At 38.2% G+C, this 25,031-nt stretch overlaps 1 protein-coding gene across 2 annotated transcripts in view; it reads left to right on the top strand.

The window, feature by feature from the left end:
* Positions 1–25,031, top strand: part of HIVEP2 (HIVEP zinc finger 2) — a 186,008-nt gene that overhangs the window by 128,423 nt on the left and 32,554 nt on the right. For both annotated transcript variants that reach the window (XM_080666811.1, XM_080666812.1), the window contains one exon: positions 14,091–14,169. The gene's annotated coding sequence lies outside the window, so the exon portion shown is untranslated. The remainder of the gene's footprint in view (positions 1–14,090; positions 14,170–25,031) is intronic.

Genomic DNA, 25,031 nt, shown 5'->3' with positions numbered 1-25,031 from the left:
TTTTCTGTTTCTTGGCATGCGTGGTAATATTTTATTGGAAACTAGAATTTTACCTTGTTGGGTAACAGAGAGTTTTGTATTCCTATAAATATTATTGAGCTTTGTTATTGGGCACAGTTGATACACTTGGAAATAGTCTGATCCTTTCAGATCTTGCTTTTAGGCTTTGTCAGGCAGGACCAGGGTAGCATTTATTCAGGTTAACTTTCCCCGCTATGCAAGCAATACCTTTCTTGATATTCTGACCTGTGCCCCATAAATTATAAGGCTATCCAGTCTGGCTGTTGGGAACAGGCACTCTTCTTGGCCCCATATGAATACTGGGCATTGTTCTCACCGGGTTTCAGTGGTGTTTCTCCTGACTGTGGGTAGTTTCCTCCTACGTACTGGTCAATAGTTTTTCTGCAGATCTTCAGAGTTCTCCGTGTGGTGCTGTCCTCACCATACTCTGTGGCCTCCAGCCACTCTTGGTTCCCTCTGTTTCTATATTCAGATCTTCAACTCCAGGAGACCACTTGTCTCTTTCTGACTTTCTCCTTTATAACCATGGTGGAAAATTTTCTCCAGGTAGCAGTCTGGAGCAGTTTTAGGTCTCAGCTCATTTGTTTTCCTTCTCTCAGGGATCACTGCCCTTTGCTGCCTGCTTTCCACTATCATGAGAGCCATTATTTCATATTTGCTATCTACCTTTATAGTGCTTTCCAGGCAGGAGAATCCGTCTGCTACTTCATGCTGATCTAAGGCTGAGTTAAGGCCTATTTTAATGTTCATTACCTCATTTATATAATATATTTTAGCCTGAAGAATTTAGGATGCTATGAGATAATTGCTAAATAAAGGATTTAACTTAATGTACGCACCTAACATAGGGAGTTAGGTCTGTGAAATCTGTGTTGAGAGAATGTGCTAGGAAGTGTTTTCATAGCATAATGAAAAGTAGTATCGTTTGCACTTTGTTTCTGAAACCTTCCATCCATTTTAAAATACTGAACTAAAAGTTGGGTGTGGTTTAAATCTAGTTGTGAATTTATAAGATTTCAAAATAATGGGTCTTTCTTTGCCTTATTTCCAATCTGACACCCTAAAAGCAGCCACATTGTGTGGCAGCGGAGGAGGGGAAAGACTTGTGACATGCATGAAATTTTAGCCATTGCACCAAATGATAGGGTTTAGAAGATGTAAATAGCGTGGTTTGGACAAATCCACCTACTTACTCCTATTTGTAAGAAGCCAGGTTTCTTAAATTGATCTTAAGTGATCATTTTGCTTTCACTAACCACTCTGCATCTACAATGGAAGACAGTTTGCATGTGTTGCATTTTTAATGATTTGTCTTAGAGTGATCTGAGGTTATTCTATAGTGGAATGTTGTCAGATTCTCATTCTCTCTCTCTTTCTCTCTCTCTCTCTCTCTCACACACACACACACATACACACACACACACACACACACACACACACACAGACATCGTCCAGAGAATTTCCTGATGTACTGTTCTTTGAATGTGATGACATTTGTTTACACAGGAAGCTAGACACTAGATTCTTTTCTTTGGAGACTGTGTCAGAAACACATTTCCCACGTTGGTTTTTCTCAATATGGCATACATATGTACCACTTACATATTTAATGTTTGGGAGGCATGGAGACTGATGAAGAATTCTGATATGAAGTGCTCTTATTGATCTACTTTAAATATTTAATGCTTAGAAAACATCCTCTTTCCTCTCCACTAATTTTCTTTTAATTCTCCTTGACAAACCGTAGAGCAGAAATCAGATTGAAGGCAGACCCTATAACCTTACCTCTTGTGCCATGTTTTTGTTTGTTTGTTTGTTTTTGCACGTTTTGCACGTTTTTCTGTCAACTCAATATGGCCCCTGTATATATATTTTTTGGATCAAGATTTTTATTGGAAGCATGAAAAATATTTTATAGCCCCAAATGATGTTGGTTATGTCTGTATGGGTTTTCAAATTAACTTTTTAACGTTGACTTTTTAAAAACATGAAAAATTTATATAAATGTATTAATTATAAAATTATATATGTATCAACATTTATTTTGCCTGTCCCCTTATTGTAGTACTTATAATTGCTATCATTATTGAGCTCTAACCAAATGCCAGGGGTACTATTAGGTATCTTATTTACTTACCTAATCTCTAGTCCTTACAAGAGCTGCAGGGAAGGTGCTGTTATCCCCATGGGATTCAAGAGGAAATTGGCTCAGAGGTGTAAGTGATTTGTCACAAATCATATCACCAGTAAGAAGAAGAGCTGATGCCAGGCTAAGTTCCACTACCCTAGATTCAGTAACATATCCCATATTTGTTAACAGTGCTAAGTGTACTTGGTAGATAAAAAAATTAGAATGTTAACCAAATACTTCTAAAATAATATATAAAGAAAACTTTATTGAGAGCCCAGTATGTACCAGATCCTGTTCTAGGGGTGACGGCTAATAGAGATGAGCAAAACCGACACTTCTGCCCTGTGGAGGGAGCAGGAGTTACACAGCGGTGTGCCAGCTTTGTTTCGGAAGGGTGAATGCACATGATGCCTCCGGTGCACAGAGAGGGGACCTGAAATCCTTGGGGGAGTGCAGTGGGGAAATTGGAGTCTTGAAGGAGGAGTAGGAGGTGATGACCTTGACTATCTCTGGCAAAAGTTAACTGGAGAGCTAACCTTTATGTGATGTAGTTAAGGCTAAGCTAGGATCATTTACTGATCCAGGTACTCATTTGTACCAGGTTTTATACCTTACTTGGATTAAACTTGCTATTATGCACATTTGCCATCTGCTGCCAAGTGTGCCATATTGCTTTATTTCTTATATCTTGAACACACATTCTATGAAAGACCTTGTACTGGAAGTTGTGTGGGACACAAAGATGAATGTAGTTCAAACTTCAAGAGATCGTTCCATTTAATCATTGAGATAAGAATGGTATTCAGATGTTTATGAAAAAAGGGAACATGCAGAGAGCTTTATAAAAGGAACAGAAGTGTGCTATGGTACACTGACAAGGGAATGATCTCTGCCAGGTAATGGATTCATGATGAGATCTACCCATCCATACATTCATTTATCCATTCATTCGTCCATCCATCCATCCATCCATCCATCCTCCATCCATCCATCCATCCCCATCCATCCATCCATTCATTCATCCAATAGACATACAAGCATTTATTATGTACTAAGCTTTGTGGAAAAGTTAACACATGAGCTGGATGTTATGTCTAGGTAGGTTATGATAGATCACAATGGGGATAATAAGGAAAGTCTTCAGGCAGAGCGTATGACCCGAGCAAAGACATAAAGATAAAAAATGTTGGTCCTGCTTAAGAATAATGACACAACCATCTTTTCTACAACCCAGGTTATTGGAGTAGATGTATTAGATTATGCTGGGTAGACAGATAAGGACCAGATTCTGGAGGGTCATAAATGGCAATCCAGGGAATTGGAACTTGGTAGGAGATGAGGAATCACTGAAAGTCTTTGGGCAGAAGAACATAAAGATTAGAGATACTGCTGCAGGAAGCTTTGTGGGGCAGCCATGACATGTGGGTTAAGTTGGTGGGGGAGGTATCTGAAGATAGGGAGACCCCCCTAGAGCTGAGCTTGATTACCCCAGTCAGTTTGCTCAAGACTGGGCTCCACAGGTTTTGAACTTCTGGTCACTCCTGTTCTTGATGACAACTTCCCTCAAGCTGATAGGCTTTGTGGCCTTGTGCATAATCTCTCTCCTGGGAGTCACTTTGGACCCAAGTCCCACAGTTCCTCCAAGACCTTCAAAGGCTTTGCCTCTAGGGATAGATTCAGTGCATTTACATTATGACTGTGTCAGCACTCTTAATTTATTTTTTATTTATATTTATTTTTTAAAATATATTTTTATTGATTTTGGAGAGAAAGGGAGAGGGAGAGAGAGATAGAAGCATTAATGATGAGAGCGAATCATTCATCGGCTGCCTCCTGCATGCCCCACACTGGGGATTGAGCCCACAGCCCAGGCATATGCCCTGACTGGGAATTGAACCATGATCTCCTGGTTCATAGGTTGGAGCTCAACCACTAAGCCAGGCTGGCTGGGCAACCACCACTCTTAATTTATATGTACATACTGAAGGTATTATTCTTTAACAAATACAAGTTATGGGACTGTTACAATATTTGGGGTGCTTTTATTGCAACATTGATATGAAATGTCATTCTTACTATAACACTAGAGGCCCAGTGCACGAAATTCGTGCACGAGGTGGGGGTGTCCCTCAGCCCAGCCTGCACCCTCTCCAATATGGGACCCCTCGAGGGATGTCCCTAAACGGGCAGCCGGACATCCCTATTACAATCCAGGACTGCTGGCTCCCAACTGCTCGCCTGCTTGCCTTCCTGATTGCCCCTAACCACTTCTGCCTGCCAGCCTGATCACCCCCTAACCACTCCCCTGCCAGCCTGATTGATGCCTAACTGCTCCCCTGCCAGCCTGTTTGCCCCTAACTGCCTTCCCCTGTAGGCCTGGTCACACCTAACTGCCCTCCCCTGCAGGCCTGGTCACTCCTAACTGCCCTCCCCTGCAGGCCTGGTCTCCCCCAACTGCTCTCCCTTGCAAGCCTGGTCCCTCCCAACTGCCCTCCCTTGCTGGCCATCTTGTGGTGGCCATCTTGTGTCCACATGGGGGCAGGATCTTTGACCACATGGGGCAGCCATCTTGTGTGTTGGAGTGATGGTCAATCTACATATTACTCTGTTATTAGATAGGATAGAGGCCTGGTGCATGGGTGGGGGCCAGCTGGTTTGCCCTGAAGGGTGTCCTGGATCAGGGTGGGGGTTCCCTTGGGGTGTGGGGCAGCCTGGGCAAGGGGCCTGTGGTGGTTTGCAGGCTGGCCACGGCCCCCGGTGACCCAAGCAGAGGCCCTGGTATCTGGGATTTATTTATCTTCTACAATTGAAACTTTGTAGCCTGGAGTGGAGCCAAGCCTTCTGCTCGCTCCATGGTGGCAGCCATTTCTGTTGGGATTTACGTATTTTCTATAATTGAAACTTCGTAGCCTTAAGCGGAGGCCAAAGCAGGCCAGGGCTGCAGAAGCTTGGCTTCCTCCATCGCCGTGGGCAACCCTAGCCTCCTGCTCTCTCCAGCTCCGTGGCTGCCGCTATTTCTGTTGGGCTTTATTTATCTTCTATCATTGAAACTTTGTAGCATTGAGTGGAGGCCTGAGCCAGCAAGGGCAGGCGGAAAGCTTGGCTTCCTCCATTGCCAGGGAAACCCAAGCCTCCCTCTTGCTCTCTGTGGCTGCAGCCATCTAAGTTGGGTTTATTTGCATATTCCCTCCTGATTGGCTGGTGGGCGTGGCTTGTGGATGTAGTGGAGGTATGGTCAATTTGCATATTACTGTTTATTAGATAGGATTGTTTCTATGGAAAAACAGATTTGATTTACATTATTTTAACCAACAGGGATTTCCCAGGACTTTGTCCAGCCCCAAGTTAGCATCCTTGCTACCTTTGGATAACACACATGTCTGCTTGTCTTCCTTTTAGCTGCTTCCTTTCATTTCAGCTTTATGAGGCACTGTACTTATATCTTTATCTGACCTCCATGCAAATTAAACATATAGTGTACTCAGGGCATGCAAACTGAGTTTCATATTTGCTTAAATTAAACATGAAGGCAGCTTTGGCCTCAGCTGACCTTTAAGCCTTACAGTTCTCAATTCATCAATGCAAAACTATGAACTCCTAAACCAGAGGACTTCTCCCTGCTCACTTACCCTTTCCCATCTCTAGGCTGCTGGTTCACTGTTCCAGCAGCCTGAGTTGCCTTTCCCTCTAACCCCTGCCTTCAAAATCCTTCTAACTCTTCCAGGTCCAAGTGTAATATCATTCTCCTTCATTCAGCCATCCATGATTACTTCAACCACAAATACATTTTGATCTTCTCTGGATTATTCTTGTAGTACTTGTCACAGACTGAGAGTTGGGGCATTGCTGTGGGATGTACCTGGTTTCCAAGCCAGCTGCTTACTTACAGCCTGTGTGACCCTGGACAAGTTATTAACCAACACTAAACCTCACATAAAATGGAAGTAAAACCACTCACCTAATAGGATTATTATGTTGATTAAATGAGATAATGTACACAAAAAGCTTAGCAAAGGGTTGTCACATGGGATGTGTTCAGAACATATTAGCAATTTTTATGTCTTCCTTCTCTGGGAATAAGTTGTGAAGTCAAGTAACATATCTTATTTATCTTCTTCTCAAAGCCTCTAAAAAACCTATCATAGCTCATCAAATATAACAAAAATTCCATAAATATTTAGAACTAAATATGATTTTTAAATTCCAAAATTCAACCCCTAAAAAGGGATTTATGAAAAGGTAATCTTAGGTTCTGGTTTACCAGGCCAAGTCCCCATATTAAGTTTTGCCAGTGCTCCCTTTTTCTCTGAAAAGTGCAATGGTTTGGATGATAAATTTTATAGGCACCCTATTTATGGAATATTTACACTTTCAAATTATCTGTGCTACTTTTCCAATTATATTGTTATTTACATTTCATGTAGATGTGCTGTCTCTTAAAGGAGATTGTAAGCTACATGAGAACATAAACCATTTCATATCTTATTTCTTCAAAATCTACTGAGTGTATTGGGAGTACTGACAATGCAATGAGATCAGGCATATGTATAGGGCAGTGACCCAGTAGGTGCTAAGGATGTTTTGATATTGACCATGATTTAAATGCTGCTTTTTAAATGAAAGCATTAGTGTACAAATGTATTAAGTGATGTGTATGTAAATGGAGAATAGTCATTCTAACCCTTGATGGGAGGGATGTCCACTAGACAGAATTACTCTAGGGCAGAGAGCAAGTTTATTTGCTTCCCCACGATAGCCAAGCACTGCACCTAAAACATAGTATGTGCTCAATAAATATTTGCTGAACGAACGAATGAATGGTGAGGTTCTTGGCGCCCCACAGATTGGTATTTCATGAGTTTCTCTTAAATTCCTCTTGGGTCCTTTTACTGAAATTGAGTGGTGCTGGCCAAGCCACAACCATGTGTAGTCTTCCCTTATAATTATTTCCAAGTCCGTTGAGCTCTTTATCACTAAGGTGTGATTGTTTAAGCTTTGAGCAAATTCTTCCAATTAGAATTTATACATCTTAGTTAAAAATAAACCACTATTTGCTTCCATGTGCAATTAAAGTTTGAGCTGGAGTTCGTTGCACTGTATCACTGGAAACTTTCAAGTGTCATAAAAATAATTAAAGGAAATTGTGAAGACAGGTAGAAATAGCTTCGGATATTCATACTTAAGAGCTCCTAGAACTTAAAAGTTGAGCCTGGCTGGTGAGGCTCAGTGGTTGAGCATTGACCCATGAACCAAAAGGTCACCAATTCGATTCCTGGTCAGGACATGTGCCTGGGTTAGAGGCTCCTAGGAGGAGGCGTGCAGGAGGCAGCCAATTGATGTTTCTATCTCTCTATCCCTCTCCCTTTCTCTGTCTCTGAAAATCAATCAAAATATATTTTTTTTAAGTTGAAACCTTTATGAGTTCAACAAAGGTTTATATGAAAATGAGAGAATTTGGTTCCTTTCCCAGTACCAAATTCTCTGGGAAATAACTTATAGCCTGTGTGACCCTGGACAAGTTATTAACCAACACTAAACCTCACATAAAATGGAAGTAAAACCACTCACCTAATAGGATTGGTGAGTGGTTTTACTTCCATTTCTGAGGACTCGGGTACATGACGGAACAGCATTTTTACACACACATCTTCTCTGTGACTTGGGCTAGTGCACTGGTACTGTGGCCCTTGATGATAGGCAAAGAAGAATTTCATGGTTCCTCTTCTGTTTTTGCTCTGTACTGATATTTGCTGCACACCTATGAGGGGAAAGTAACTACTGAGTTTATTTTCAGTGTAAGCAGCTATGCTCTCTTGAATTTAGGAAGGGTAGCTTCTCTCTGTATTATGTGTGTCCACGTGTGTGTGTAGTTCTGTTTTTTTCCTCAGTGTTGGTTACAGCTCTGCAAGATACAGACAGCAGTGGTTTCACGGTTAATCCTAACTCTGTGCCCACGTAGTGTAGGTGAAGTCTTTTTTTACCCCTTTCTTCAGCTAATTATATGCCTCGCCTATGCAGCTGTAATTATTTCACCAGCATCTGCAGAACCCACGTTATTTCTCTTTTAAAATATAGTCAGAAAAATAGCAGAAATAAACCTATTTTGAGAGCTTGGGTGTTGAAGTAACTTCCACTGAAGTAGAGATCCTCTGGGTTGGTGCATTACCCGTAGCATTTCATCACCTAAAATTTCTGGTGGTGATGAAATATTGGCATATGCACATAGTTTCCTAATGGAGGTTAAACTTATACTTGATAGATTTCTTCTCATAAGGATTAAATATAATGGCAATCTTGACTTAGTCAAATGTAGATTTGTCAAAATACTTTGTAAACTACGAAGTTTTATATGATGTCTTTAAAAGACCATGTATTCATTCTTGTTGTTTTTAATGACTTTACTTCAAACAAAAATTTTGCATCTTTTTCATCCTTTCATTTGATACACTTTTAATCTCAACTGATTTTAAAGCTACTTAGATATTAAAGCATCAATATCAGAGTTTTATAATGTAAAGTCTAGTTTATTTGCACAAACACAACAGGGCTTTACCTCTTAGTATTAGAAAAATGTGAAATTGTAACATAAATTGCAAAAGTAGACTGTGTTATTCTCTCACCTTTTCTTTATATATTGCTAGGAAACTGTCCGTGTTCATGATTCTCCTCTCTCTGTAATATTGACTTATTATGAGGTCATTCTTCCTTTGAAACTTTGGGCTTTGCTTTATGATACTTATCTTTTTTTGTCTTGGTAATATAGTTTTTCATCCTTAATACTGAGCTGTGGTATATTAGAAAAAAGAAGGCAAGCAGTGAATCAGTGAATTTTAAGTGAATTAGATCTAAATCCTATATGCTTTACATATAGTATATTTTCCGTTTATTACTGTGTGGCCAACACTTGGGTGGAGTGGTCCATCCATCCATAGATCAGCAAGCATCTCTACAGTTTCTAATACGAGTGTGGCAGAGACTGGCTGCCTGTTCACCAAACCTGTGTCCTGTCCTTCGAGGACTCACAGAACGCATTTCCCAGCCTCTCCTGCAGTTAGATGAGCCATGTGGCTAAGTTCTAGTGAATGTAATGTGGGTGGGAGTGCTATCTGCAACTCTAGTGCCTAATAAAACCTTCCCTTAGGTGACCCTCCATCTTTTCATCCCTTTTGCCAGCTAGAGGCAGATAATCATGGTGGCCTTGGATCCTCATTGGAGTTGATGAAGCCAGAATGTTAATTGAGAAGGGCCCTGGGTTTAACATTCATATTTTCCAATGATGTAGAGATTTTTATTTTAATATATCGTATTACATATGTACTAATTACACATATCTATATATAAAAGGCTAATATGCAAAGTCTTCCAAATTTTCCCATTGGCTTCATTTATCATCCCTCAGAATATTAAAAGGAAGTGATTTATAAGATATTATCATCTGACTTAAAACAGTTAATCTGTTAAGTCAGATGATAAAAGGGGGTGAGAGTTCAACTGGGAGACTGGAAGTTTGATCGCTCGCTATGACGTGGGCTGACCACCAGGGGGCGGCATGGAATGAAGGACGGCCCCCACTGGCAGGGAAGGCCCCAATAGGCCCTGATCGCTGGCCAGGCCTAGGGACCCTACCCATGCATGAATTTCGTGCACCGGGCCTCTAGTAAGTATATGTATACTTACTAGATACATATACACACATACAAAAGCAGGAGGGCTGAATTTTTGTGCTGATTGAGAAGTGCCATAGATCAGTGGAAATATTGGGGTTTCTAGGTAAAAAGTTAGCATAGAATCCTGTCCATGGCATTTACTATCATTGTAACTTTTGGTCTTATCTAACCTTCTCAAGTGTAAAAATGTTGTTTCAGTGTTTTCATGAGAATTCAATGAAATAAAGTATTTTAAAGTGTACTGGCATTTGCTTGAATCTGGCAGTCTTTTCATGTTGCCATAGTACCTCTTACCTATAGCTGTGCCTCTCTGGACCCCTTGTTCCCAAGGGTGTTTCTTTTTTTTATATTGGCCACTGGCTTAACCTCCTACATGGTGAGGCTGGGGGAAGTCTCTCCCTCCCAATCTGCAGGCAGCATCAGAACCTGAGCCACTGTGGCCATTCGCCCCTCTACAGACTCAGTGCTTGATGTTCTCCATGCTAGAGAGTGAGGGTTCTGCATAGTGACCATTATGGAGTTGGGCTTGGTCAAGAAATGTCATTATATGCACCTTAACATCAAGAAGCCGCGAAGGATCAACTTATGATGCCTCTAAAGCTGTTGTCTGGTACAGGTCACAATTCCTGGGCCATTTGAAGTGTCTATAGTAAGTCCAGCAAGAAACAATATCAAAACAATGTTCACAGCTTTGGGAAAGATAGCCTGTTCTTTAAATTGTTTCCACAGACATTAATACTTTCCCTGCATTTGCGGGGATTCCTCCTTCTAAATCTTCCAAATTTTCCCATTGGCTTTGCTTATCATCCCTCAGAATATTAAAAGGAAGTGATTTATAAGATTCTATCATCTGGCTTAAACAGTTAATCTCAACAGATTTAAATCTTTTCTCATCTAATAGATACTTACCCTCTAAGTAGAAAATGTGTTCCTTAATCAATTTTCATACGTAAATTTATTTATTATGCTCTTTCTTGTCTCTAAGCATACTGGGCTTTTATAAAAATGAAGGACAAATACTTAAAAACTTGAGGTGATTCACTTGGAAAGGAGTCAACCATCTAATAGGGAAACATAAATCACGTGAAGATGCCACCTGGCAGTTTGAGTCCCACCTTATTAAGCCTGAATTCTGCGCTTCGCACAGCAGAGGCAGAGGTGTTAATAAGTGTCAATAGTGACTAATATTATATCATGGATGCTAATTGAATGTTGATGAGTATCTAAAAATTGCAGTAATAGAGACATGGATGTTAATTGAATGTTGATGAGTATCTAAAAATTGCAGTAATAGAGTCACACTTCAGCAGCTGAATGTGGTGATGCTCTGTGTCCTGGGTTTAATGCCTCAGATCTTAAGCCACTTAGAGTTTTTAATGCCACCCAGCTGTGCTGTAGCCCAGACACTCATCTGAACTAATGGGAAAATATTTGCTTCTTAATCCAATTTCTGGGAAACTTCTTGGGCAACAATAAGGTTTTTAACATTCTACAGGGTGGGGATAAAAACGAGAGGTGATAGACTTTAGTAATTTGACCTGCATTTGAAGAGAATCTGTTATTCATTGGCATTAAGTGATGTCTGGATTTTCGTGAACAAGGGAGTAAGGTGAAGTTCAAGCTAGTCCATGGTGCTGGGAAAGGAGTTGGTATTGATGGTTAGCTCCTTGCTAGCTTGCAAAAGGACTGTTTTCTCCCACTAACTAGATCTCAGCCCAGAGGCTTCTTTGCTTTCTGATGTCACTGGTTTGCTACTTTACCACCTTGAACTTTAATTACAGTTTGGGGATGTATTATAGCAATTAGTTGACAGAACTCTGATGTTTGGAACTTTTATAATGTTTAGAGGTGGGGAACACTTTTAGAAAATGTTAATATTCCAAATAACTTGTTCATCTTGAAGCTACCAACTAAGGACAGAAATTCACTAATATTTAGTCACTCTTCTATAGGATCAGAAGAAGCAAATTATAGCATGAATATCCAACTTTCCCACAATGATGCCTGATGTTCCCTCTCCCCCCTTTCTTAGTATCATAGTACCTCACAGAGGAGTGGCTCTCTGAAGTTGGCAAGATTCATATTCTCATCTGTCTTTCAGGGACACTGGGCTGCACTGGAGGTCTGAATGGCTTTCCTGCTGACAAGCTGAGAAAGGATTTACATTTCATGACTTGTCATTCTGTCATTGTGTGTGTGTGTGTGTGTGTGTATGCGTGCGCATAATGCATATGTTACATATATAGTATCTATGATATGTGAAATAATTATAATATTTGTATTCCATTTAATAATTTTTACTTTATGAAATACAATTAAAAACAGTTTGCCTTTTTAATATTTTCGTGCTTAGGTGATACCTGCACTGAGACAAAATCTACAGACATACACACACATATTCACATGTCCTAGAATACATGCAAAATCAAACAACCATTTTCAGCTAATTTGATATGCCTGCTATTCTTATAGCTCAAATAATAAAAGTCAAGTACCTACCTACTTTTATAAACATAATGTTTCCCTTTATTTACAGCTGCTGGAAATTTAACTCTGCTAGTATTTAAAAAAGAATGCTAATACTTCGTATTTATTTGATCCAGATATTATTCTGAACGATTTACATGTGGCATCTCATTTAATACAACAACTTTGAACATTTTGTGGTCAGTAAACAGATGTTAAAAGTGTCAGTAATTGGATCAAGGCTCTGAGAATTGAGACCCAGTTCAAGCTTAAGTTCAGAGTGCATGCACTTCCCCTGTCTTCCTGGGGTCATCCTTGACCCTGAGCACTCAGGAGCAGAATTACTTCTTGTTTGGACAGAGTGATTTAAGTGTAAAATCGCCACCCAGGTGAAAGACTGTTCAACCTTCCTGTTTCTTGACTGCCTGCTTCTTCATGGCCATCTCAGTAGATCTCATAAGTGAGAAATACCAACCAATGTCACTTAACCATAGCATTTGTATGATGTCTCTGATGGGGGAACAGAGAACCTGACTCAACTCTCTAAAGCAAAAGCAAACATGATTGGCTCATGCTCCTCGCAGTCCAGAGGTAGTGTGCTTTCAGGCTCGGCTTGATCCAGAGACTGTGAAGCCTTCAGGATCTGTTGGTTTTTTTGTTTGTTGGTTTTTGTGGGGATTCTTTTGGCTCTGTCCCTTCTGTGTATCAGATTTGTAACTAAGTGGGCTCCTTTCATGGTAGTAGCAGTGACAAAAGATCCCTGTCTTCCTCTCCTCACCACACAAAGCAAAGGAAGAGAGAGTTTTGTTGTGGCTGCTCCGGAGGAAGACACTCTTCCTTCATGGTTGACAGACATTACCTATTGTTACCAAGAAGCCCATTGCAATTATTCATAACTAGAGGCCTAGTGCATGAAATTGTGTGCTCGTGGGGTGGGGGGGGGGTGTCCCTAAGCCTGGTCTGCACCCTCTTGCAGTCCGGGACCCTGTGGGGGATGTCTGACTGACGGCTTAGGCCTGCTCCCCATGCGCTGCGCTTGCCAGCCATGAGCCCAGCTTCTGGCTAAACAGCGCTCCCCCTGTGGGAGTGCACTGACCACCAGGGGGCAGCTCCTGCATTGAGCATCTGCCCCCTGATGGTCAGTGCGCATCATAGCGACTGGTTGTTCCGCTATTCAGTCAATTTGCATATTAGCCTTTTATTATATAGGATACTCTTTTTTACATAAAATCACTACATTAGAAGCAAAGGGAAGAATTTTCCAGATATATGTGTACATATTGTTTGGGCACCTCAAGCACTTATGTACAAATGGGAAAACTGTAATTCAAAAACAACCTTTGTTTACAATTTAGAATGACATCATCTCCATTTACTTTCTGAATGATTTATGCCTATTTTACCTTAAAATCCTAATTACTGATTCTTTGAAAAAAGTATTTTATTTACTTACTATTAATAAGTATTTTCCTTGTTCCATGTAGGTTGTGAAACAACTTAGAATTAAACATTTTAATTCAATTTGGATATATTTGTGCAGATCATTTAATTAATCCCTAAACATAAAAAAATAAAAAAATTACAACTCAGAACTTTTAAGTGTTACTATTTTACACTCTTTTTATCTCACAGAAATGAAACCAAATAGCAACATAGTCACTTAACATTTTCTTTGAGATGTTTCTCTCAGAGAAAATTAGCTGACAATATGAAAACCCTTCATTGATAGTATCCTTGTGATGTGCTTATATTTTTTGGTTCTGAGGACCACATCTAAATTGTTTCCTTTCTCTTGCCTTTGTAAGGACCTCCAGCCTCTGTTCCACTTTCTCCCCAAGGAGAAAAGAAAGGAAGGTCTGTTTTATGAACAAGTCATGGTAGCAGGTAAGGAAGTAAGGTTTCCACAGGCTCATATATTATACTGTTTCTTTCCTCCTATGCACTTATCTCCAGTTTCTGAAATATGGATTTTAATGTTAATTGTGAAGAAAAGGGACTGTAATTGTCCAAAGGGCTGTCGTTAAAATGTAGAAAAACATTAAGAGTGAATGTGCCATGTGTCTTCAATGTCAGAGTGCTTTTGTTTTTATGGACTGGGTATCACCAGGCAAGTGTGAATGTTTAAGGTTTTTAAGGGCATTAATGATTCCTCTACCCCCAAATTAAGAAAACTATCTTGGTGATTTTTTTCCCCCATGCCTCCACTCTCATTAACCTAAACTAAAGGTTAATGTCTAATGTACATTGTGCCAGGCCCAGCTGAAATAATGCCTTTATCAGCCTCTGGGTTGGAGATGCTGGAAAGCCCACACTAGAGGAAGAGTAAACCTTTTCCCAAATGCTGGTACGTCTGTCCACTGTGGCTCTATGAGACTCCCGTGTCTAGAGTTCTTCCCGGCCTTCAAGGATCCTTTGTCAAAGGAAACTCACTTTGGGGTTGATGCTAAAGTATTTCTATGTAACGAGTAAAATGAATGAAAGTTGCAGCTGTTCTGTGTGTGCAGAAGGTTTAGGCTGACCTTGATTTACCATAAAGTAGTCCCATGACTATTATGTAAAAGCTTTCTGACTGGTCACCGTGTTAACTGAACTTTGTGGGGGTCTTCAGTGAAGTAGGAAGTGGGGACTTAAACCTATGTCTCCTGCCCACTCATCCCACACATGTCCTCTTAACTGGTTCATAGAATCCATGTGGTCTACGCCATGGAAATTTCCTTGTGGTAGGAGACAGGGGCTGATTGTGTAATCTTTGACAGATTTACCTTGGTAGTTGCTTCACCTTTCTGAGCCTCAGTTTCCTCATGTTCATCTTACATTAGAAGGAGGCTGAAATAAGCTTTGAAAATAAAATAATGCACCTATGCCAGACATTATTAAACATTTTCTTCTCTGTATTGTATTGCTAGTTATCGATTAAATGAAATATTATAATTTGCTTGTTCAAATGATTTATACCCGTATTAAAAGCAGAGAGCAGATGCCACAATAAAATTAGTGCTGGTACCTTATCTAAGACCCTTAATGAAATCAGGGCAAGCCTAGTAAGTTAGACAATATGATACAATATTTAATTTTGTAATCTTCTCTGCGTTTTTATTTACTTAAGTGCTTTTGCTTATTTTCCCCTACTTTTGTTGTTTTAATGAGAATATGTGCTAAGGAAGAATTCTTAACAAGATTTTTAAATTAAATTCTTTTCCCATCAATATGTCAGAGAGAATGAAAGTGAGATTCCAAATAACATCAGTAAATGTGAAATCAATGAATATTGTGTTTATATATATATATATATATATATATATATATATATACACACACACACACACACACACACACACATACATACATACATACTTGTGCAAGGCCGTTTTAAAGCCATGGACCCCATGGATCCTATAAACCAGTTAAGTAAATATGTATATTTACTTATAATTCTTTTCAAGATGAGTTATTTCTGGTCACATTGTTTAAACGTGTTCTTCAAGTTATTTATATGGGTGTGAAGAACACAGGAATTAAGCCAATATGCCTATATTGGATATAGGTCAATGTTGACAAATCCAAAATTATGAATCCTGTACACACATTCTCTAGCATTTGGGTTTATTTGAAAACAAAGATCAAATTAAATCACATGCACCTGATTCATTGATATGGCACTGAAAATGATTTTTAGACTAATTTGTTTAAAATTTTAGTAATATTTAGGACATTTGATGCTTATATCTTAAAAGTAGAGGTTGGTTTGCCCTAACTGGTTTGGCTCAGTGGATAGAGCATTGGCCTGCGGACTGAAGGGTCCTGGGTTCGATTCCGGTCAAGGGCATGTACCTTGGTTGCAGGCACACCCCAGTAGGGAGTGTGCAGGAGGCAGCTGATCAATGTTTCTCTCTCATTGATGTTTCTAACTCTCTATCCCTCTCCCTTCCTCTCTGTAAAAAAAATCAATAAAATATATTTTAAAAAAAGTAGAGGTTGGTTTGAGACTTGACATGCTTTCTGAGCAAATGGATTCTAAACTTGTTAAAGTACATGTGTCCAAATCTGATTTTATGCCCTATGGATGCTCAACAAATAAAAAAGTATTCATCCAACCCCTTCAGTATACTGTACTGGATTTGTGTGTAGGATCTGCCAGTATAAGTTATCTGTGTCCAAGAATATGTCAGGTGTATTTACCATGTGTGCTGCTGAGCTTTGACAGTAACTGAAAATTCGACCATGTCTCAAAGATAATATAATCTGACCATATTATTTCCATATTATTCATATGCAATTCCTTAGAGAAGGAAAATAATTAGTTTCTCTTGAGTTGTGTTATATGTACCTTTTCTGTTATATTTATGAAATCCCCCCTTCCCTTGGAATCAATACAGTTGAAGACTGAAAGAAAAGACAAATATTTGGGGGTTTTCATATTCCTTTTATATACCGGAACCAATTAGTTTTTACAGTTGTGCTGCCCAACCACTATTGAAATGTACATATGTTAAATCTTCTAAACAGTTTCCAGCTACATTTATTGTTTTTTTTGTAACAGTCCCAATTCTTGAAGTATATATGTATACATATTAGTAAATGGGAACCAAAAGTAGGAATAGTACTTGAAACTAGAAATGATGTTAGTGATCAAAATATGTGCCAAGAAGGCCTAGGTACTTCCTAGAAGAAGGTTCCAAATAAAGACCTTAGCTTACCAGCAGCCAACCTAAATGGGGACAGTTAATAGGCTTAAAATATAGGATCTGCAAAGCCAGTTTTCAGTAAGAATAAAATTATTCCTCTTTTTAATATATTTTTATTGATTTCAGAGAGGTGGAGAAAGATAGAAACATCAGTGATGAGAGAAAATCATTCTGCCTTCTGCACACCCCACACTGGGGATCGAGCCCACAACTCGGGCATGTGCTCTTGATCAGAATCGAACGTGGGACCCTTCAGTCTGCAGGTCGACACTCTGTATCCACTGAGCCAAACCAGCTAGGGCTAGAATAAAATTATTCTTGATATAGACACACCAGATAAATTTCTCCCGTGGGGATTAATTTTAAATAGACAATTAAAAATTGTATGCCACACGGCTCCTTTTTAATGCTAAATAAACTAGAATTGATATATTACCTTGTCCATAGTAGCAATCAATGCATATTTTGATAACCATTGAATTGGGGGGGGGGGGTGAACGTGGTATAGAATAATTTTCCTTTGATAAATTATTCACTAAAACACTGAAAAAAAGTCACCTTGCTCACTAATGACACCATAAAAAGTGAATATTCAGGCCATCAATAAATATTTAAGTGTTGATAGAATTTAGCACAACATGACTATTACAATGTCTTCCTTTACGTAGTAATATAGAATTATGAGATAAAATATCTTTAATTATTGTATTCTCTTCCCCCCAGGAGTCCCCCTTCATTCCATTATCTTTAAAAAAAGAACAAACGGGTTATTGAGTACCTACTATGACAGGCATCCTGGTTACAACAACCATGATTGGGAGAAATTACTGTTTTGATTTTTGAGTGAAGAAAAAAGGGTAAAAAAGATTAAATAAATTGTCCAAGATTATACAGCTACAAGGTATTAGAACCAGTACAGGAGTATGGATTTCCTGACTCAAAATCCAATATTCTTTTCTTTGTACCTTTTCTCCCTCATTCCAACAATTTTATGTACTTTGCAAAATTGTGTTAAATCATTATATTAGTCTTCTCAGCCTACCATTTAAAAAAAGCCACAGACTTGGTGGTTTAACAGAAAAGTATTTCTTATAGTCCCATTCTGGAACCTAACTTGGCTTTTCTGCAGCCACCACCTTACTGTGTGCTCACACAGCCTCTTCCTCGTGTGCACGTAGAGGGAGAAAGTGAGCAAGAGCTCTCTGAGGTCTCTACTTATAAAGATACTAAACCTGTGCGATCAGGACACCACCCTTATGACTTTATTAAACCTTAGTTACTTCCTTAGAAGCCCCATCCAAATATAGCCATATTGGGGGCTAGGGCATTATATCTGAATTTTGGGAGAACACAAACCTTCAACCCATATCAACTATGAGAAAATTTCATGTAGAGAAATGCACCCAGGCACTCCTTCCTCATTCTGGTGCCTGGAGTATACATGAGACTCTCAACCTAGATACAAGGGCTTAGGTTTGTTCTAAGCCAGGCTTGAGTGAGCTATTGTCATCCTATACAGTTGCCTCAAACTCTAAGTTGGCTCTATATCCTGGTATTATCTGGAATTGTAGTGACCAAGGCCCAGGCTAAGTCTCTGAGGGCAGTAATAACTCATAATAATAACCACAATAATACTTGAACAATTGCCATGTACCAGTTACTTTTGGCTAAGTGTTTTGGGTTCTTTGAATATAATGTGTTTTACTGAAGTCTCACAATTGAATGAGATTGGTAGGTGATATTTGATTTTGTTACTTCCTTTATACTAAGAGTTCATGGTCGCGTAGCTGGTAAATGCTTGATTCCTGATTTATTTGAATGTAGGTGCTTTAAATACTACCCCATTCTGCCCTTCAAGTTAGCAAGTAGGCCAAGATCTTGATAGTCAGTGAGGTAAATGTGCTCTAAGACTGCAAAAGGTAGGAATATTCATGAGCAAACCCAAGGGATGGCTTTTTATATCTTGTGAGCCATTGATGTCACCATTGTCCTACTTGTCTTCACCATCACTGAGAGCAGAGGCAGAAGTTTGTGGCTGAAGCATTGCCCTGATGCTTCAAGTTCTAATCCAGGAATCATCTTTCATTTCCCCTGGTTTTCCATTATCTTCACATTTCTATGTTTGGAATAAGTAAAGCACATAGACTCAGTATCACACGTCACTGGTCTTTAGCAATTTAAATGACCACTCCAATCAATAAGGAGACAGGATAGAAAGCATGAGAAATTGGAGAGTCCAAGTTAAATTAATAGTTTATTGTTCACATTTTGGGTTAAGAGATGTAAGCCTAACTCTTAATCACTTAACTTAATTACTGTGTTGAATTGAGATCCTTAATGAAGGGTAAAGTGGTTGGATGTTTAAACTTATTATTTGGTTACAAAAAATACACACTTCTGGGTTTTTCTCCCTACATAAATGTATAGCATTAAAAAAGTATAAAAAGTTTCCTTTTGTGTTTGGTAGCTGAAAATGTTCCAGAAATTCTAAAATGAATCCTTTTTGAGATTGGGTTTTCTCAAGTTTTCCGAAGTCCACTTACATGAGTCACTTGCACCCAGTGGGTTTCAGTGCCCTTGATTGTTGGATATGGTGTTGGACTTGACTAGATCCCTTCCAAGTACCATGTCCGAAGATATATAATGCTCTTTTTCAGTCATTAAGCCAAAAGGGTGTTTTCCCAGGTGCTGGACATATACACATGGTATATTCACATTCATTCATGAGTTCATCGATTCATTTATTCACATTTATGTTATTCATTCAGTCACTCAGCTGACAAATATCTGTTGACTTTCTACTCTGCCAGCCATTGTCTTATGTCCTATAGGACATTCAGTTGGCTTTTTAACTTTCAATATCATCAATATGTGATGAATATAAGTAGTTAATTCAATAAGGTAAGGATTCCGTATTTCAGATATTAACTAAGAATTTGATCTTCTAAGACTCAGTAACATTTCTAAAATTAGTGTAGATCACTGTTTAAATTTACAGTAAAAAGGAAACCTCTGTAGCTGTGCTTTCAAATAATCTTTATACAGGATATAAAGATCTTTCAAATTGTCTTCAATGTACTGTTTATAGTGGTTTATAGTTCATTATCTTCAGAGTTTTATTTAAAAACAACAGAGGTAAATTTACATATTTTATTATGTTGCAGAATTTATCAGGTGACCGGAAAACATACAACAGATACTCAGAAGATTTAGGAAAAACCCTTTATTTGCAGATGTACTAATACGGTGACTCAGGGGAGCTGGTTTCCAAAGCCTGAGTACCAAATGCAAAGGGTCTCTCCCATTTATCCCCTTGGTTTCTTTGTCTCCCCAAATATGGACCAGGCTTCTGGACTTTTCTTGGGCTTTGCAATCCCTCTGTGGGTTGGGATGCGGGAAGTGAGATTACACCCAAAGGCCTGGCTTGAGTGGTGCCAGTGACCTCCCCTCTGGCTAAGCTGTTAAATTCTTGGTTTATGGCCCTTGCAAACTGGGAGTATTTAGGAAAACAGATTATAGCATAAGGAAGGGACAGTGACTTAATTATAGGCTAACAAGAATGTTCATTAGGATACTGGTTACTGGCACAGATTCAGATTGCTAACCCCCAATTGTCTTATATTCCCCTTCAATTGTATTATTTGATATGATAATATCTTATTTGCATATATTTATCAACTTAGGTAAAATTTGAAAATATTCTTTTTTTTACTTTTTTATTTTTTCAATATGTTTTTATTGATTTTTAGGGAGAGAAGAAGAGAGAGGGAAAGAGAAACATCAATGATGAGAGAATCATTGATCAACTGCCTCCTGCACTCTCCATACTGGGGGTCAAGACCCCAACCCAGGCCTGTACCCTGACCTGAATCAAACCAATGACCTCTTAGTTCCTGGGTCAATGCTCAACCATTCAGCCACACCTGACTGGGCAACAAATATTCTTTTTAAATAGCACAATAAGAAATAGTGTTCTACCTAAGTCTGTTAAATGCATTAATCACTCAGGGCAATGACTGTTTAAACTCATCAAGCCCCTCAATTATTTCTAGCTCCTTTACTCCCATCAGATAACCAGCCTTCCACTCTTCTGAGCAGATTAAGAACATCTTAAGGGAACTTCTCAGTTTATTTTCTATCAAAAATATTATATTGCTTTATTATTTTTCTTCCTTCCAGTCTAAAACAGAAAATTTTTCATTCTTTCTTCTGAAACTGATCCTTGAATCTATATTTTTGAGTTCTCTTTTCTTTCTCACTTTTCCAAGAGTTTTTTACTACTAATTATCACTTGTATCTATTCCCTCTTAGCTTCAAGCTTTATTTTTCTTAAAACAAATGTCCTCTCAATTTGATTCTTTTTCAGGCTACACATTGGCAGAAGCTGGCCCAAAAAGGGAATGGAAAGAGATGAGATATAAGCATAAACTTTCTAATGTGTCTCTATGGTTGTGGCTTAGAACTTCTTGCTTAGAACTTCTGGTGGCTCTGATTTTGAACCAAATGAAGCCACCTCTTTCTTCCTCAGCCCTAACTCACGTTGCCTGGCTACTATGCTGAATATTTTAATCACACTGACTGTTTCTTCAACATTCCCTGCTGCTCTTTATTGCAGGATATGTTCACATTAAATGCTTTTCCTCTTCATTTCTACTTGCCAATCCTAGCCTTCTTTCAAGACCTAAAATAGTGTTTCTTAAATGAAGCATTCCCAAGCAACCTCTTGTTTCACTTGTTTTTGAACTCCCCATTTATGCCTCCATTGCTTTTACAGCTTATTGTTTCTTTGTTTTTTTTCACCCATTAACAGGCATGAATTTTATCTTATTTATATTTCAGTTTCATGTGTGTGCATTATTCTCAGGTCTAGTTGGTGTCATTGAAATTGATTTAAATCGCATATATTTATATTTAATTACATATAAACTTATACAAATGTATACATTTGGTAAATGAGACAATAATATCTGGATTCAAACTCAAATAAAAGTGAAATTTGCATATCAATAATATTTTACTTGATTTTGTTGGTATATAAGCTTTGGAAAAGATGTGATTTGAATGAGTGAATGGTCCAATAGATGGAATTCTGAATTGTCTGACAGAATTTGTCCAGTGGGACCTTATAAACACCTACTTGAAATGAATATTTTTCTAGCCTTAAACTTCATATATTCCAAGATGAGTCTGAAAATATGAATGCCATTCAGAGTTTATCAGTATGCCAGGGGAGTCCCTGAATAACCAGGAAGCACAATTATACAGCTTTTCTGGTTATTTCATTTAGGTAAAGTATGGCTTCCATTTGAACTACCTATTGAGCCTTTCCTGGTTGTTCAAGCCCTGTTTGATCATATGCTTTCTAGAACTCTGACAATAACTAATGTTCATGTTATTTGCTGTGTGCTAACTTTATGTCCATTTTTAAAGTCTGGAGGGATAGTACCCTGTCATTTATTTGGCTGCACCTGTCCTGGGCCAGTGTTGAATCAAGATTTTCTCTTTGATTTACTGAGGTTGTATGCCTCTTCACTGGCAGACATACTGGTCAGTTTCCTGACTCTGTCAAAATTTTTAAGAGAGGAGATAGAATTGATGATTTCAGAAGCTCAGTTATTACAGGTGGTTATGCCTATCTGGTTAGATGATATGTCATAGGCCTCACCTTGATTTCTTTTTGAAGGACGTTTATTGTGTGTAGGCCCACTGTAGGAAGACTGAGGACAGTTCTTTTTCACCACATCTGAGAATCACTTGTAGCATGAAATATGGAATGTAGTCCAAGTTTTCAGCTGTGCTTTTATTGCTTTTTGTATTATTTACATTGATGTGGGAGGCTGCTCTTTTCTAAGAGATGGATTTTTCTTCAGACAAGGTCAGCTTGTTTTGTGTATCTTATGAATATAATACATATTTGATTATTTGATTTCTCTATTTTCTTTGTTTACATAATCCAAAGTTAACTTTGGCCTTTCTTTATGCTAATTTGGCATATCCAGGCATAAAAGAAAAATTGGAGAAAGAATCATGACCTTGTTTACATACACCTGGAGCAACCAAAATAGTAAACATGTAAACACAAGCACTTAAAAGATAAAACAATACTTTTTAGTTAGGACTTAGTTATGGCGTATTTCTCATTAGAGTAGTAGTCAAATATTGCTCCTTTGGTCTTCTCCAAATATTTAGTTAACAAGTAAATATTTAGGATAGCTTGGCAAGAAGTAGTTATTTACCTGCCATAATAACATTAAGGGATAAAGTAGAGGGAATTGAAAGGAAGGGAAAGAAAAATAAAAATGGGAATGTAAAAATAAAGATATGTTACAAATGAGAAAACAAAACAGATTTTTAATTATTTGAAACATCTAATTGGCCTTGACTTTTTCCAAAAACAAGACAGCTTACATCATTCTGCAGAACTAGTGCCTGTGGAGATGGGGTGACCAGGTGTTCACCTCCGTGGTGAATTCTGGATATTATGATCCAAAGTGTTCGCCTGTATTGACTGTCAATGAAAGAACTGCCCTTGCTTTGGACATGATCTCATGACTTGACTTAAAATATGTACTTTAAAAAGTTTCTAATTATTTGAACATAAAAAAGCTTGATAATGAAAAATAGCTTATCCTAAAAAATGGTTGAGAATGAATTAGTTTTGTTTTGGATACTAAATAATTTATTGCTTGTAGAAATTGATTACTTTGACAGTTAATTTTGCTACCATGTACTCATTTTGGAAAAATTAAAAATTTAATTTTATTAAAATTTTCATTTTATTTTCTATAAAAATGGATAAACAGTTCAATGGAGAACAGGTTTTAGCTACTGTTATTCTCTTTGATTATCTTTAAAGTATAGATGATAAATGCCTTGCTTATCTTAAGTTCAATATCATTTATTATTCATTTTTTTAAAATATATTTTTATTGATTTTTTACAGAGTGGAAGGGAGAGGGATAGAGAGTTAGAAACATCAATGAGAGAGAAACATTGATCAGCTGCCTCTTGCACACCCCTTACTGGGGATGTGCCCGCCACCAAGGTACATGCCCTTGACTGGAATCGAACCTGGGACCATTCAGTCTGCAGGGCGATACTCTATCCACCGAGCCAAACCTGTTAGGGCTTATTATTCATTTTTCAATCCTTTACTCAATCAGTGCCTACAATAAGGCCAGGTTAATAATCTTTAAATAAAAGGAAGTAGGCCCTGCGGATGTGGCTCAGGGGTTGAGCCACCTACCAAGTGTCTCTTACCTTACCATTCCAGACACTGCAAAGTGGATCAATGGGCCAGTTTAGAACCTTTTTTCTTTTTCTTTTTCTGGTGGAATTGATAAAGTGTATCTTGTGCATTGATTTATTTTTCAGTACCCATCTTTACCTACTACTTTTAAATACCTTTTACTATATTCTAAAAATAGCTCTTCTCTAATGTATGAAGAGTAGCATTCATTCCTTTATATGTAATACTTAAACACTCCTTTTAACCAAGAAACATATTGGTCACATCTTGTTTCCAGGTCCTGTGCCATTTTTTCATAGAGTTATGCAAAATAATAATTATTTTTAATTGTGACAACTCTCATCTAAAGTGTAACTGGCTTATCTTATCAGCTCTTCTATTAAAATTATGATCTAGTGTGTATTTGTTTAACTTCAGAAAAAAAACAAGAATGACGGAAGGTACTTATATTTGCATGAGAAGTTTGCTAATGAGACTTCAATATCTTGCAAGATTAATCAAAAAGTCATATTAAATTATTAAACCATAACTTGTCTTAAAATAATTTGAAATAATAAAGACTTAAAATAATAAAGCATCCTGCTAACAATGGATAGTTTAAAAATCCCTCTCTCTCCCTGCCTATCATCTATCCATCTATCTAATCATAGCTCAATAAGGGCCTCTGACCCTTGCTTAGCTTAGTGATTTAGTGATAATAACCTTTAAGCATCCAAGAATAAATATCTAATGCCAAGAATTTTTTTCTAAAGTAGAAAGGCTGAGAGGCCACTGAGAGAGAAACAATAATACTCAAACTTTTCAAGTGTTTG

The sequence above is a fragment of the Plecotus auritus genome (genome assembly GCF_963455305.1).
Source record: "Plecotus auritus genome assembly, chromosome: 4".
NCBI lineage: Eukaryota > Metazoa > Chordata > Mammalia > Chiroptera > Vespertilionidae > Plecotus > Plecotus auritus.
This window is presented reverse-complemented; position numbering and strand designations above follow the sequence as displayed.